At 38.6% G+C, this 17,480-nt stretch overlaps 1 long non-coding RNA gene across 1 annotated transcript; it reads right to left on the bottom strand.

Annotated features, from left to right (window-relative positions):
* Positions 1–685: 685 nt before the first annotated feature.
* LOC311081771 lies at positions 686–4,347 on the bottom strand. Its single transcript, XR_014606008.1, has 5 exons — positions 4,228–4,347; positions 3,904–4,096; positions 1,046–1,118; positions 832–954; positions 686–747 (listed from the first exon to the last, which is right to left on the bottom strand). It is a non-coding gene; the product is annotated as an uncharacterized lncRNA (long non-coding RNA).
* Positions 4,348–17,480: the final 13,133 nt, after the last annotated feature.

The following is a 17,480-nucleotide window of genomic DNA, read 5'->3' as shown; positions in this document are numbered from 1 at the left end:
ATGGTGTGTGTTATGCGCATGCTCAGCCGCATCTAACTTCCACTGTAAACACATGTATGATGCTAAAAAAAACATCGAGCGAAATACCGGAGAGAACATGGCTGTGAACGACTTTTGCCGATTATATGAAGTAAATCTACGCATCCACGGTACAATCAACGTCTACATCACGGCTCTCAGCCCGCCCTCTGTGTGTTGATTGGCCGGCTGTTTTGAGGCCGGAGGAAAACGGGGAAAACGGTCGCTATCTCAGACGGAGTACAGAAGCGAAATGAAATTGAGCGGAAGTACGAAGTCTGACGTAGTCAGGCTAGGTTTCGCGGACACTGCATTTGTATGCAAATTAAGCACTGAAATGACTTGAAGGTTAGATGAATGTGTTCAGTTGAGTGTGCTTAGTACAGTAGAGGTGGTTTAATTAACAAGAATTGATATCACACATTACGGGAGAGCAAAAACACAACAATGTCCCAGATCCAACCTATTCAGTGGCTGCAAAATAGTGGTTTCGCGGACACTGCATTTTTATGCAAATTAAGCACTGAAATTACTTGAAAGTTAGTGGAACGTGTCCGATTGAGTGTACTACAAAAACAAAAAAGACAAGAACACAATGGACACAAACACCCAACTTCAAATTTTTAAAAACTTTATTTATAAAAAACACAGAGGAAAAAAAAAGACAGACGGACAAAAATCAAAACAAACACTCACACGTGTCTGTGAAATTGGGGGCAGAGCTCTCATCTGAAAAACAAACCATCAATTTAGTGGACCACTTATCGAGTAACTGCAGCACTATTAGGATTGTGAAGATAAACGGATTCATACTCGTAAGGGCCTCCAGGTCGTCAGGGCACCACAGCGATGTGGTCTTCGCCCTGACCGGTAGCAACTCCTCATACTGGGGGAGAAGTTCATCTGACAGGTCCTCAAACAAAGGAAACAGCTCGTCTGATAAAAAACCCCCCCCAAAAATTAGCTGTTAATAATTAATAATTAATTTGAGTTACTATTAGGATTGTGATGATAAACGGATTCATACCAATTATGTCCTGCAGCTTGTCTGCCTCTGTCCTGACTGGTGAGGCGAGCACGTGAGGTGGCAGGGCCGACACCTGAGTAGGGATGGGTATCGTTAAGGTTTTAACGGTATTACTACTCTTACCGATACTCCTTATTGATCCGGTACTTTAACGGTATTCTTATCGGTTCTTTTTGTTAAATAAAAATAATTTAGAACATAATTAATATTGCTTTATATTTTGAAATGTAAAATAAATAACTATAGCAAAAGAAAAAGCAATGCTTTAACAAAACAAATAAAACATGTATGTTATGCAGAAGGGTGCAGGCTTTTGTGTTTTATATACAGAAGACATAGGACACCAAAAACAAAGTACAAACACATGGTCAAACAAAAAAAACGTATACAATAAAACAAATATACAAATTATATACCCAGTGCTTTAATTTCAGTAATGTCTACTGACATTACTGTTCAGGAGTAATATGGGCTAAAAAGACATCTAATAAAGTCAGATGTAAAATAACACTGCATAGTTTATCATAGATAGATTAAAGCTTATATCATTCAAGAGCTGCAACTGATTTTTTCTTTGCCTTTTGTTGTTTGATTCACATTAATGGAGCAATCGTCAGCAGGTTTATTAGACTGCTGCCTCTTTAAGACCAAATGCAGATCTAATCATTATTACGCATCATATGTTCTCCCAACTATTTACGCCCATTCAAGACATAAACTGTATTTAAGTGAATAAACTCTTTAAAGTCCCTGTAAAGTCAAAATTAAGTATGTGTTCTGAGTTTGTCACAGCACAGAAAAATGTGTTATTAGCCAGCCAGCCAAATTTGAATGATAAAAAAAGCCGGCAAGTACATAAAATAAGCTATCAAAATCTTGAAAAAATTAGCAGTAGTCTCTGCTCTCAAATGCTGGGGGCGTGTCCGCTGGCTGCGTTGAAACCACGCCCACTCGCGGGAAAGCTACCGTCGCCATACTCAACTGTCTGTCACCTCTACAGCCGGAATGGATGCTCCTAGCAGCTTAATTTGTTTTACAAAGCCATACATGTTCGAGCCTGGACTACCTACTATAATTATAACATAAGCACACAAGGCAACTTACACTCATTGGTGGGCACGCACTGCCGACGATGGCACCAGTTGTCGGCGCGACGGGAGGATGATCGCCGAGGCGGGAGATAGTCAGTTCGGCCCCATTCACCAGTAACAGCGGATTATCAGTGAATCCCAGTTGTCTCCGACGAAAGTTTATAAAACTATCCCGTGTAAAATGATCACTACAGAGGCGGGTTTTGGCGGTGATCCTCAGCTCTCCATCAAGGTGGCTCTTCACAAAATTAATCCACCTCTTGTTGATATGATAGTTTTTCGGAAATTTAAATAAGGACACCGATCTGTTTTGTACGTGATCGCATCCAGGTAATACGCATTTCCGTGACGAAGGCATAGCTAGCTAGCAAACTGTAGGATGTAGTAACTAATAGTACTGACAGTAACTCGCGATCGGCAAACTGATGTGAATGTGCTATATTGTTAGGGGAGGGGCCAGCGTCAGGGGCTCCAGTGCGTCATCAAGTAGGGGCGTGTCCAGGAGCTCAGGGGCTTCAGTGCGTCATCGAGCCCCCGTTTTAGCCCCGCCCAAAAAATCCGGAACACAGCAATGGTGAAAAACTGAAAAACTCCACAATTCAGTACTTCACAGTTCACAGTCTTTGTAATATGATTTAGCAATACATTTCTAACATTTATAATGTGTTTAGAATTTTTTTTTAGAATTGCCTTTACAGGGACTTTAAGTGAATCTCCAAGACGGCCATTTTGACATATTTTTGTGTATATTTGATCGTTTAGATGCGCACACGAAGCCCAAAATATACGTTGCTTGTCTCGTTGCGGTGCGTTTCGGAGCGCGCGCCGCATTTGGAACAGCGTCTACTGCGTCAATTTTGGTACTTTTAATAGCCTTTTATTATCAAACGCGTCCCGCAGTTTAGCAACAGTATAGACTACATTTTACAACAATCACCGATCTTGCAGATTCTGACGTTACGTTTGGGTTTTAGAAAGAAATGACAGCGCACTGCCGTGAAGGGAAGGAAGTTGCGCTGGAGAGAATGCGGCTTTAGTTTTTAATGGTTATACCTCAAATATCTTCTTTTTTATAATCATTGGAAGCCAAAATCTAAATCTAAAATAAAATTAGTTTAATATCAAAGATCTAAAGTGTAACCGTTTGAATGTTTAGTTCTGTCCTCATCGTCACTCATTAAGCAGGGCTGTTGTGTTGTGCGCGTCGTGGCTCCGCGTGAAAGATCGATCTCTCTCTCTCACACACACACTCTCTCTCTCTTTAGCAAAAATGCATCACAGACAAATGGTTCAGTATTACTATATATAGAAGTGGCTGGCGAGATTAAATTTGCAAGATAATAATTTAGCAATAATAAATAGCACCTTCTTAATTTCTCCAGTACCGACAGCAGAACCGATAACGTCCGAGCTTATCGATCCAGCGGTCTTTCATAATTCAGCACCAGGGCCCGTTTAATACCGGGTCTCGGTACCCATCCCTACACCTGAGCCAGTCGGTCCTCTGCCTGGGAGAAGTCGTGGACCATGGGGATGGCTGGCTTGCTGTCCCAGAGAAGCTGCAGCTTCCCCACAGTCACCGACCTCTCCAACGCCCGCACAACCCTTGACCTCGAGCGGGTCGGAATAATAAAATAATATAATAAATATAACATAATAAAAAACATGATTGCATTCATTAAATCAACAACAAACAGACAGCTGTTTCATACACTGATTTAAAACAAGGAGTCAAACACGATCGTGTCAGTTTTAACAGTGACTTACAGTCAAGTCCCGGTGCCCTTTCAGCAGGTGTTTTTCCGGGTTCTTGACGACCTTTCCGCAGAGTGGGCAAGCCACGTTGGCCAGCTTCACTCTGTGGGCATATTTGGTTGCTCGAGGTTGAGCATGCTGTGGGCGTCCCTCAGGTGCTCAGTGATGTACACCAGCCGGACCAGGCACATCGGACACTGAACAGCTATAAGAAAAGATGTGTCAAAAAAGTCCAAACATGCATTGTATGACACAAAATTATGAAATGTGCAATAAACCATTTGTAACATTTTGTGATGGCATAAGGAACTACGATCAATATATCAATCAACTTACCCACTCTTATGCGTCTTACCATCTTTAAAGAACAAAAAGATACGAGTCAGCTTCTGACAATTTTGAATTCATGTTAAATTTAAAAAAAAATTATAATAAAACAATTCCTGTGCCCTTCTGGGACGTTGGCCTTAAATGACTACCCTGGATGGATACATTTAGGCCCGAAAATATACAGTTTATAATACAAAATCAGTGCACAATCACCAGAATGAATGGGGATTTGGTTTTTCGCAAATATCTCGGAAATGACAAGGGGAAAAAAATTCAAACTCTGGTCGTTCGTAGGTCTCGAGGGGGCCTATCCAATGAGCCCACCTGCGTCCCGAGGGTGGTCAGGCCAGGGAGTTACACCCCATGGGACCTCCTCACCCGAATTTGTGCTCTCTGATCCTTCGCGTTGCCGCAATACGAGCGATTTTCTCCCGAGGTTGTGACGTTATCGGCGGCCGCCATTTTGAAGCGCGCCCGATGGTTTTCGGCTAATATCTCCGCGAAAACACCACCAAAAATTCAGAAACTTGTATAGTTATTTTCAGGTCGACTAGACGGTTCCAACGAGCTCAGTGCTCGCCAAATCCGTTGAGTTTTCGCCAAGATATTTGCGTTTTTCGCACTCGGGGGGCAGTATCTTGGGCCCCTGGGGGCCCCAGAGGCCGTGGGTGGGCTCTTTTGGAAAGGTCTCGTCCCATTCTAAACTCAATCAACAAAGTCATTGCACAATAAAGCTTTATGAGCAGTGTGTACTGTGAAGTCACCGGACAGTACTGATCAAGGCACATATGTGTTATAGTTATAATAACATTATAACAGTATACCAAGCCAGCAAAAACTCGTTGAAAAGACGTTGAAAAGACGACTTTGCAAGATGTCTAAACAACCTTACATTTTGGTTGAAAAGTGAAAGGTGAAAAGCAGTCTTTTTCAGGTCATTGAAAAGACGTCTATAAAAATACCTCCATTTTAGGTCTAAATTTGGTTGAAAAGTGAAAGGTGAAAAGACGTCATTTTCAGGTCGTTAAAAAGACCTGATTAAACCTGGTCGTTAAAAAGATAGTAATTTCAAGCATAAATTCATTATGTAATATATTCCTTATATCCTACAAATTGACGTCATTCACCACTCTATATAGATTCATTATATTATACTATATATTATTATTATTAATAATAATACACAAAATAGAACAAATGACAAAAAAATAACAAGAAAACACTTATTGACACGTCAAATACACACGAAAAACTCTCATTGGTTTGTAGCCACATATCCCCCACCGCCAGATCGTCCAGGGGCACGTTTAAGGTGGTCTCCCACGGCTTTTGTATATTTCGTGATCAGTGGCCTTGCTATTCCACTTTTTGATTGCATCTGTAATGATGACAAAGAAAAACATTAGTGTTCTTTTCAGTTTGTTACTCAAAAGAATTAAGAGAGGCAACGGTACACAGGCTTTTCTTAGTTTGGTTCGCATTTTCGCATGAGATTGCAGTGATGTTTTAACCACTGCACCTGCAGAAATAATGTTTAACCTAGATAAATGTGTGCTATTATTAGGTGCATATCCATGTGTTTGTGCGGAATGTGGAGCGCCTACTGCATGACATGGTGGAGGCGCCGGCGAGGTCACTTGCATTTTCCTATCAACAGTGGAAACAACTTAAAATACTCCATCATTTCTGGCCAATACTGAAAAGAATAATACATCAACTACAACTAATTTATTTGTGTAAACTCACAATAACAAGAAAACGCCCACTTTTAAATGAAAAAAATCGAATCGAAAGCCGTATAATCATGTAATCCGACTGAAAGATGCATTTCTTTAAAGGCGCATCTACTTTACTGCAGAGATGTATGGTGATATGTTTGCAGCCGCTGATTTAGAAAACACTAATAATATTATTAATTAATAGACAATTAAAATGCCTCTTATTTTTTTCTGACATATTTATTATCAGCCTGCTTTTTGTCGGTGCTTTGCAGCAAGATTTATGAGTGCACTTGAGCGTGGAATAGGCTATATTCCTCCATGCATCCAGTATTTAAGCAGAGATTAATATAAACGTGCATATAGACTAAAAATCTTTAGCCTATATGCTTGGCAACTCTAATCAATGCATTTACTAGTTGACATTATTTAATAATTATTAATTAGTATTCAGCTCTTTGTGTTAAATTAGTACATAAGTAGTTAACATAATTAATGAACTAACAAGATAATAAAACAAAGATTCAATTAAGATTCTAACTATATATTTCTATATAGCATTGCTTGTTCCACCACGCAAAGGACTGTTTTTAAGGTGACAATCCTTTATAAATGTGAAGATTTACTGTATCTTGTAGATTGCTGTATTATATTGTATCTTCTGTTATAAAGATGAATATTGGTATTTCGTTAATAAAAATAATAAGCACATAATGCTGTAAAAAATAAACAACTTATGTTCTGTTAGATGTTTTGTGTTTTGACTACTTTTTGAATTTTGTCTAATTATATCTCTATGTAATGAAGATATATTATCCAAAAAAATAATAACATTATATATATTACGTATATACATGCGTAAAGGGCCCCATTGATTAATTGCCTGGGGCCCCCACTCTTAGTATTAGTTAGTAATACCCTTTCAGCTAAAAGTGATTAGAGGGGATAATATTACAATTTACAACATTAGATGAAATGCATTTTTGTATTTGATGTATTTTTAATTAATTTAAATTAGATTTTTATTTTTAATTGATTACATTTTTATTGATTAAATAATTGTATTATTATAAATTATTAAAATAAACATTTTAATTATATATATTTTTTTTTGTTTAATAAAAATGCAACAACACAAAAAGATTATGCTTTGTTTTCCCCCCAGCTGTACTGAAAACCAAACCGTGACTTCAAAAACTGAGGTACCAAACCATCATTTTTGTGTACCGTTTCTCTTCCAATCTATCTATCTGTCGATTCTAAATGTCTGTTACATCACTTTGAATTCCATAAAGCACGCTCAAAGTAAAATCAGAATATACCTATCACAGTGGTGAACAGTGCTGTTGCCTGAAATGCTTTTTTTGAGCCGTGGCCCTTCATGTTGAGCTGTGCCATAAGATTGTTGGTCATCAGCCTGAAAGAAAGAGGGGAAGAAAGTGGTGGGAAATAGAGATGGAGAAAAGGTGATCAGTCACCTCCTCTACTCACACCTCCTCTACTTACACCTCATTGGTGCAAGGTAGCAAAGAGGAGATGTGAGAAGGGATGAGTCAAGGTAACAGGCATTTCTTTTATTATCAGAAATCAAATCTTTTATGATGAAATAAATGAATGCTTGTGATTTGATCGTACCTATTCAAAATCTTTGTTGAACAGTCCCTGATGTTTTTGCCTCCAACTTTACTTAACTGGGTAATCTAAGAGGAAAAAAGTAAATATCATACTATTATTACTATACAATATTGGTAACAAACATTTTCAGTCCTTGCATTAACCTAGTTACCTGACGACCAAGGTAGGTTAGGTCGCCTTATCTTAGCAAAATAGCTACGTAACTAAGGTAAATTGTTATAATAAATAGTAATGCTACTCTTTAGTACCACAACTGCTGCCTAATATGCACTGTCCCTGATAAATAAGTAAAATTTACATTTACATTTAGTCATTTAGCAGACGCTTTTGTCCAAAGCGACTTACAAATTAGGACTAAATTAAGCGAGTCATCGTGAAGAGGCAAAAAAAAAAAATTAAAAAAAAAAAAAATTCTGTCATTGTTCAGAGTAGCATAAGCGAGGACATAAAGATAAAGGAAAAGGAAAGGTGGGATATAAAGGAAAAGGAAAGTTTTTATTTTTTTATTTTTTTATGAGGATAAGTGCTCACGGAAGAGAAGGGTTTTCAGTTGTCTTTTGAATGTTGCCAGGGATTCTGAGCATTCCACCAGCATGGAACTGTGAATGAGAATGTTCTGGAAGGTGATTTTGTGGCTTTCTGTGATGGAACCACGAGACGTCGCTCGTTGACCGATCGTAGGCTTCTTGTAGGAGTGAGTGAAAGTAGGAGGGAGCTGAGCCTGTGATAGATCTGTAAGCAAGCGTCAATAAACGTCAAATTAATGTAAAGTAACATCAGTGTAAGGCAGTGTCTATTGCTATTTTGCGGTCTCCTCATGATGATGCGTAAAAAGACGTCTCTTGTTTTTTGTTAATTTTATGCACATAGTATTTATGCTATTTTGCAGAGAGTGATGCAACGTTTGACCTGACAGACGCAGCCACCCCTATGTCTACAGCAAGCAACGTAACAAGTGAAAGTGGCTCACTAGATCTTGAAGGAGAGGATGATGATGGTGTGGATAACACAGGTAAGCGGTTAGCTTAATAGGAGAAGTCACTGAACAATAGCCTTCCCAACTATTCTAACATCAAGCTTTAACGTTTTGCTTGTTTTTGGTGTCTTTTTTGGCCAGATGCAGAGAATGGAGCAAGTGGACCTCCTACACAACCATCGGATGCCACTGCGCCTCCTCAGTCTACACAGCCATCAAATCCCACTGCAGCTACTCCTGGTAGGATTTCTAAATAGTATTACTAAGGCATAACTGGTTAGAGCATAGTATTGTAACACTAAGTCAATCCTCTTCCTTGTGTAATGTCTGAAAATAATCAGTTTCTTTAATGGTCACTTTGATTATAGTGATTAAGAAGAGATATTATGTAGTATAGCTGATGGTGCAAGCTAAGGGCTGTCTTGTCTGCTCTAGGTGGGTCAAGTCGCAGGTCCAGGCCTAATTATTAATCAGAAATTATGTAAAGATTAATTTATTGAAAGTATAAATATGATACCTTATGATTATCTATTTTGTTTCTCTAATTTAAAACATACACTTAATCCACTATATACATGTTAATTACACAACTAGAAGCTAAATTATGTGAACAAACTACAAACTATGCTTGAGAAGTGTGAACCTCGAACCAAGACTCGAACTCAGGTCGCCTTGAGTACAGCTGCAGCATGTCACAGCACTGCCCACAAAGCTTTTGCTCTGACGTAACAGCTCATTTTCATCAGTTATACTGTCTATGGATTGTTACATTTCTTACAGATTTCTGCTGGTTTTAAATCAGATTCAGATAAAGTAGCACTGCATTTGAATGCATTGGAGATAGAACAATTTCTAGTGTGATTTAATCATACCTGTGTATCGTCTCTTTGCTATTAGCTAAGCTGTACGTTTTAGTTACTTCAAAAGCAGAAAGAAATATATACTATAACTTCTGTTTCTATGCAGTTTCATATTGAGAAATTACAGGACAGTGTTGACACTAACTTTCTGTGCTCCAGTAGGTTTCGGTGTGCGCACAATCTGCACGTTAAATGTGAGCTACTGTCTGTGCGTATGAAAGCTTGTTTCCGCCATGGAATAAACATTTTAAAAAAGGTAATTTCTCAGAAGTGCGAGATATAAACTCGCAATTGGCTGTTTGAAAGTCAGAATCACAGGATAAATTAGAAAATCTGAGAGAAAAAAAGCAATTCTGGCTTCTTTTCTCAGAATTGTGAGATATAAAGTTACAATTGCAAGTTATCAAGTCCAGTTGACCATTTGCAAAGACCTGCCCCCTTTAATTACTGTTGCTATGTCCAACAAGCCATGGCGCTCTCACGCCACACATCATGTTGTCACGCAATGAAAAATACATTGCGGATCAAAGAAAAAACGGTCAACACGCAGAGACAAGACAGAGCAGGTTACTTTTGATATTAAACAAAGTCTCAACGTTTAAATTGTGTAATTTTTTTAAAGAAATGTAAAAAATAAATACCTGTCAAACTCCCTCGAAGGGTGAATTCTGAGGGGAGTAAAAAAGTCAGCTCACAATTCTGATATTTTCTTGCAATTGTGTGTTTCTGCCTCACAATTCTGAAAAAAAACTGTCATTTTACTGATGGAAACAGACAGTAAAAAAGTGGACTTCAAAGATTTCTTATTCTGTAGCTCCCTGTGGGATTTTTTTGATGTCCATAACAATGCATCCATCCATGATAAAAGTGCTCCACACAGCTCTGGGGGGTTAATAAAAGCGAAAGGTGAAGCGAAGTGATGCGTTCGTGTAAGAAATATATCCATATTTATAACTTTACCGACTAAAATAACTAGCTTCCGGCAGACAGCAAGTCGAATTACGCCCAAAGAGTAACTCTTGACGATGTATGACGTAGGAGTAGCGTAAGCTTTGACGGCTCTCGTGGTTCAAACAGGGCTAGGAAATAAATTCAAGCTAAAATTTAAAAATTCTCGTTTCTAATTCATGACTGGTGTTTTGTTTTTCTCCATCCTCTGCGCTTCCGCGTTCAATACGTTGTGCGTCAGGTCAGTTTCTCACTTACTCTTTCGCTGTAAATCGATGCGTACGGCCATCTGTTGGAAGTTAGTTATTTTAGTCGCTAAAGTTTTAAATATGTACACATTTCTTACACAAATGCGTCGCTTCACTTCAGAAGGCCTTTATTAAAAACACAGCAGGCTGTATATAGTTTCTGGAGCCTGCACTTGCATTATATTGGCTTACAATAATGGATAATTTTTCTAAAAATCTCTGTGGAAAGAAAGTCAGATATACACCTGGGATGGCACGTGTCAGGATACAGGCAAGGAGACAGAGGTAAGTGAATCCAAACACAGCTTTATTCAAGGTGACAAAAGTGCAAGGTGAGTATTCAGTGAGTTCAAATGTAGAGTCAGTGAAGATCACTCAGTGCAGGGCAGACAGCAGGTAAGCATGTTCACTTCAGGTTTGTAGACACCAAACAGTCACAGTTCATAAACACTTTGTCTTTTCTCTTTCCTCTTTCAGATGCAGTCGATAGCAAGCAAGCTCGGAGGAAACACTGGAAGCTCGGGAGAACAACGGATCACAGGAAATAGGAAATCAAACAGGATTCCTGGAGACAGCAGAACAATGACACGGAGGATAGTGTTTCACAGGTGAGTATACGTTACATCTTGGAAGCATCAGAGGTTCAGGAGACAATGGATCATGGTCTGTTCCTGTTGGAGGCTTGACCTTGAACTTCTTCTTCTGTAAAATTTTTTGGCAGCTTGCAATCATAGTGCATTACCGCCATCTACTGGACTGAGGTGTGATCACATTGGGACGTCATCATTCAAAAAAAAACCAAAAAAAAAAAACCCTTTAACATCCTATAGGACCAAAGCCCAAGCTTCAGCTGGCGCTGCGTGTTCAGCTCCTCCAGCTTCCACCCTGAGCTCCTCAACCTCCCAAAAAAAAAAAAAAAGAGAGAGAAAACCTAAATTCTACTTGCTAGTTGGGTTTCTTTAAGAAAAGTTATAACCACCCTAACTGTAGACTGTGTGCTGGTTATACTCAATAAATTTTCCATTGTTAAGTCTTTCTTTACCGCTCTCTTCATATTTTCCCGTTCTCTGGTGTATTGTATACAATCTATAAGTATGTGTTTTACATTTTCTATTACTCCACAATTTGTGCATACTCCAGTCTGATGTTTCCCTATAATATGTAATCCACTATTTAAACTTGTATGTCCCATCCTCAGTCTGGTGAACCATGTTTCCTCCTGCCTTTCCAATCCACTGATTTGACTAGCTGTAACCTCTTTGTGTATATTATACAAATGTCTGCCTTTTCCCTCATTATCCCATCTCTCCTGCCACATTCTGTTAATTTTGTCCTTAATAATACTTTTAATTTCTTACCTGCTTAATTTGATATCCAGGTCAACCAGTTCTGATGTAACAGCTTCCTTCGCCAGCATGTCTGCCTTCTCGTTCCCCTCCACTCCCCTGTGTGCAGGAACCCATATAAATCCTACGCTTATGCTCTGTTGGTTTATTGTAAAAATGAGTTGATTAATTTCATCTAGTAGATCCTTTCTACATGTAGACTTTCCACTCTGAATGCATGCTAGTGAGGACATTGAGTCTGAACAGGTGATCACCTTATTGGGTTTTACTTCTTCCACCCATTGTAAAGCCAGAATTATTGCTACCATTTCTGCTGTAAAAAATGGCCAGATGGTCTGTTGTCCTTTTTTTAATATTTAATATTAACATTTTTATACTTTAAAATGTGGACTGCGACCCCTTTGACGTTGAACTGAGGCTGTGGTGAGTATTTTATAAAGCTTGCTGATGAGGCTGCTGATTGTGAACAGGTGCAGGTGATTATACTCAGGGGAGAGTAATTGCAGGTGCGCCAAAGAGGATCCTGGGGAATGTAGTGCAGAAAAGACAGACGTGAACGTGACAGCACGAGAGAGAAAAAAAGAGATCATTTTTATTTTGGAGTGCATTGTGCCTTTAAAATTGACTACGGTTTTATATACTGCAGTGGATACTTACTAGTGATGGACTTGTTTCTCTGTTGGTGCCTGTTCTGCTCCGTAAACATTGTTCCAATGCTTGATCTTAAAAAATTGTAAAAAAAAAAAAAAAAAAAAAAAAAAACTTAAAAAGTGTGTTAATGTGTTAACAGACTATTGATCTGGGTGACATAGGTGTTGGATATCAGATGTTAAATATATCCAAAGTTCGTCGGAGTTGTAGAAACTTGATGGCGTGTCTGATTAAAACACAGGACAAATACCAGTCCTTTGCTCTCTTTTATTTTCAGTTCAAGATGATTAAGTCTTGGGAAATTCACATGGTATGAAGTTCATGGATTCACATGGAGCAGATTCACACGTTGTAAATGGACAGATGTTAACAGATGGACAGGATGAATTGGATGTACAAGATGGTTTTAAGTCACTACAAACAATACAATAAAGGAAATCAAACAAAGTAAAGTAAGTAAAATGAGAGAAAAGGGCCAAATTCACAACAATAGGACAATTTTTTAATGTGTTCCTTAAGTGTTATATAAATCTGGAGAACCCTTGCCCTTTGTCCGGAGGGTTTGAACCAGTGTGTATCGACAGTTTACATGTTCTGCCTCTATTTCATGTGTATTTTACTATGACAATACTCACCGCAACTGAAGATTGTGTGGCTGGATATTTATTCCCAAAATTCCTGGTTAATAAGGGAAACACACACACATACAAAGCAATATTATTAACTATTTGTTACTTACTAAATGAGACATTTGCAAAAGCTTGCAAAATTTTACTCACCAGCTCAAAAACATATTATGATGACTCATAATTTTGACTGATCGGTAGGCCTATATCCCACAATTAAGGAGTGTGGTTCGAGTTCCTCTCTGTATAAAGACACAATGTTCTCAGTTCACTCATTGTAAAGCTCCTATGCTGAGTTTTATTTTATTTTTTAATCAAAAACTAAGTTAGCTGACAATATTTACACATGCTAGCAACACATAACATTAGCCTAACACATTGAAATATGTACTAATATTGATATTGCTCTAATCGTGTTTAGATTCTCAATTTAACACACTTTTAGCCTCTTAAAAATAAAAGTTATTTACCTTGCGCAGATTGCAGTATGTCCGTTACACATACGTTGTTACCAGGGGTTAAATTGGGATTTATTATGTGGGGGGGCTGTCCCTTGGGGGGTCCGGGTGTATGCCCCCCCGGGAAATTTTTTTGAAAAATAAACTATTAAATGGCATTTTCTGGAGAGTTTTGTGCAAAGAAATGGAGAAATTGAGTCTTACATGATATGTGAAAAACTGCAAGGTTAAGAGCATATTTGCATTGTTGTAGTATCAACAGGTATTAGGACATTTAGCATTTACATTACTGTTAATCAGCAGTGGTGGAAGTAATGAAATACAAATACTAAGTTTCTGTAGGCCTACTTTACTTAAGTAGAATCAATAGTGCATACTTTTGACTTTTACTTCGTTACATTTTGCAGCAATTATTATACTTTCTACTCCACTACCAGGGCCGTTTTAAGGAATTTGGGGGCCCCAAGCAAAATGCACATGGAGGCCCCCCCAACACCCCACGCACGCACGCACACACGCACGCAAAGCCTATAGGAACCACATCATAGCCATATAGTTCACTCACACTTTATATAAATAAAAAATGTTTACAGTGCAAATACTGCTGTTTGTTTGTGTTTATAATGCAAATAATGTTTATAGATGGGTTACAAAGTATTTATTAAGTAAAAAGACTGTTTGCTAACAGTTAAATGACAATTAACTAAAGATTAAATAACTAACAATTTACCATCTATTAATGATGGTTATTATAAAGTGTTACCGAAAAGATATGTTAGCATTTCTATATTTTGATATTAGAAGGGCAGGGATGCAGCTTCTTTCACAACTACCAATGCTTAAAAACATCCCGAGCTAATGTTTGATGCACGGAATTTATTGTGTGGTTTTCCTAACTAGATTATCACGGTGGAATAGTTAGTAACGTTATAGCATGCTATGCCACTTTCATCAAAACCTATTACAAAGCTATAGCAATGTCATGTCATTAAATATGATAAACAGTGATTCTGGAACAGATCTGCATCTTCCTTATCCCGTTAAAAAACATATTACATTATGTAACCATATTCCGTCGTTCGAAAAAAAGTTGCACTAACTGTTCGTTACAAGCAGCATTTGCCGTCAGGCAGACAGCTAATATAAACATATTTTTGCTAGCCTACCTGCTGCAAAATTACACTATTTGTACATGACAAGTAGAGCTATTTTATCCAGTGTAATTTATCACTTACCACTATTTTGTTTTACCTTTCTCTTCTTTCGTTTCTTTCTTTTCTGGCTTCCTGAAGCATAATTCCGGTTCATGATGACTGCCGAGGAGATTTTGTATTTTGCCCGGCAGCAGAGATCACGTGGTTGGCTGGCTGCTGTCAGCGACTACTGAGGGGGGCCCCCTTGAGGGGGATCCCGATAATAGTGTCATTGCACTTTACTTATATTGACTATCAAAGGGGCGCTCACACAGTCTGTCGTTGCATTTTATTCTTAACCAGTCGTTGTCTTGGGGCCCCAGGCCAGCTGGGGGCCCCAAGCAATTGCTTGGTTTGCTTGCCTTGTCGCGACGGGCCTGTCCACTACATTTCTACAACGTTTGGTTACATTTTCTGATCAGTTTTTCCCCTGCCAAAACAGGGATTGAAAAAAATGTCCTGTTTTCGGTGCTGATGTGGTGGTGACGCGTTCATGTAACATGTGAGGGTGGCGCTGCCAATAAAGCACCTAAAAGCTGTCACAAAGAACCGGTAAAAGTAATGATTAATATGTAAAATATAGCAAGGAGACATTTTAATTGTTTATTAATAAACAAGAGTTTTCTGTGTCAGTGCCCTGCATAGATGAAGTTGACGATGCTATCCTCGCAATCTTCGCAGTAGTGAACTCGCCAGAGAGAAATGCACATTTCATACGGATTAGGCTACTCAAGCAGCGGTCTGTTTTCTTTCGTTTTGAATTGTTCAGTTTAAAAGAAGACCTTCCAAGCTTTCTATAGATATATTTATCAGGTCTGTCAGGCAAGTAGCCTATAGCTCCCTTATACGCTGAGTTTCGGTTCATTTATGAGACGAGAGTCCAGTTCACTCGCCGGCGCGTCCGTGTCGTGATTATCTATTGTCTATATCTACTATTTTTACTTCTTGTTTATTACAGGCAATTGTTTGATGAAACATTGATTAAAATTAAGATACAATTAATACAAAACGAAATTCATTTTAAAGAAAGGCTTTGTGCTTTCTGTTTGAGGTCTCAGTGAAAGTTTTAAACAGTCTTTTAGTGCCGCTTTCAGAGCGGTCCCGTCCGTAACATTGTTTTTTCCTCATAAATGCGAACATGAAAAATAATATAAAATGAATATGTTATGTTCTGTGAAGAGCCAACCCTTCTTCATCCGGTGGGTAGTATTACTTTGGTTTGCAGTGTAATTCACAGAATTACAAAAACATATTTTGCCACCTAAAAGTTAAAGATTTTTTGTGTCACGTCCTCGGCATGTGTAGCCTATTTCCCTCATATTAAATATAAAACGCTTGATTACACACTGTATTACCTTGTTATGATAGTGACCCACAATGTGCCAAACATTTTTCCTTACCTTGTCATTCAAGGCCAGGGCACTTTTTGTACAACCAACGTTGTGCTGAACTTGACAAAACTGATCTGTTGCTGCAGCGGCGGTCAGCAGCTCGGGTTTTTTTTTTTTTTTTTATACAGTAGAAGGTTCCGGAACTTTTGCGCGCTTCCACATCCCGCGCAACCACGGATCTCCCAGGAACATTCATTATTGCTGCGTACATTTATCCATGTTGGAGTTCTGAGTAGTAGTTTATCTGTAGATGCGCATGGCATGCGCGAGCGGTGCGCGATCATGGTCGACTGACAACGAGATTAAGCAGCTGAACAAGAGTACGGCCGTGTCCCGATTGTTCTCATCTCAGCTCCGCCGAGACAAAATAGACATGCCATTTCAAAATCGTTCATTTATAATCAGAAATATGTTTTCAAAAGCGTCACTTTCATCAAATTTTATGTGACATAATTTCCAGTAGGCAACTGACTGCAAACGAGCAGGCTTATGTGCCGGGGCTGAGCCCCGGAGAGCCCCGGCCCAATTTAACCACTGGTTGTTACACTTCGTTGTCCATTTACATCCCGCTAGTGATGTTACGTATGACACTGAAGCTTCGATGCGCGTATCACACAAGCGACACAATTTCTAGCGAAGCCCCGTATCGGGGCGTGTATCGGTTTACTAGAGTCACGTGATCAATGACAAACGAAGCCTCACTTTCTGTCCAATCACGTGCGCGTTTCGCTTTGGGTGTCAGAAGGCTCGAACTCCAGATCTTATTTGGTCTGGTTGATGTGTTTGTGAGGAGAGTGCTGTACTTTGAAAGTTAATCAATATATTACATTTAAATAACATTTAAATAACGAACATTTATTTTTCACTACTTAGGCTATTATTTTTTGTTGTTTTTGTGTCTTTTTGTTTTTGTAAAATCTTTGCACTTTTTGGTGATTTTAGGTAATTTGGTGTTGGTATTTGGGTTTAGGGTGGGATTAGGGGGGAAGGGAGAGGGGTGTTGGTGTTTGGTGAAGGGTTTGTATTTAGTGCAATGGCAACAGCCAAAAATAATAAATATAATTAAAAACTTTTTCACCTTTCTGTCATTCCTATAGTTAAGCACTATCAGTAACAAGTGTCATAAGCACATTTAATAACAGATGATCCTATCAGACAATGTCCTTATTCATTTTGTGTGTGTGTGTGTGTGTGTGTGGAGAAAGAGAG

The sequence above is a fragment of the Abramis brama genome (genome assembly GCF_963993115.1).
Source record: "Abramis brama genome assembly, chromosome: 4".
Classification (NCBI taxonomy): domain Eukaryota; kingdom Metazoa; phylum Chordata; class Actinopteri; order Cypriniformes; family Leuciscidae; genus Abramis; species Abramis brama.
This window is presented reverse-complemented; position numbering and strand designations above follow the sequence as displayed.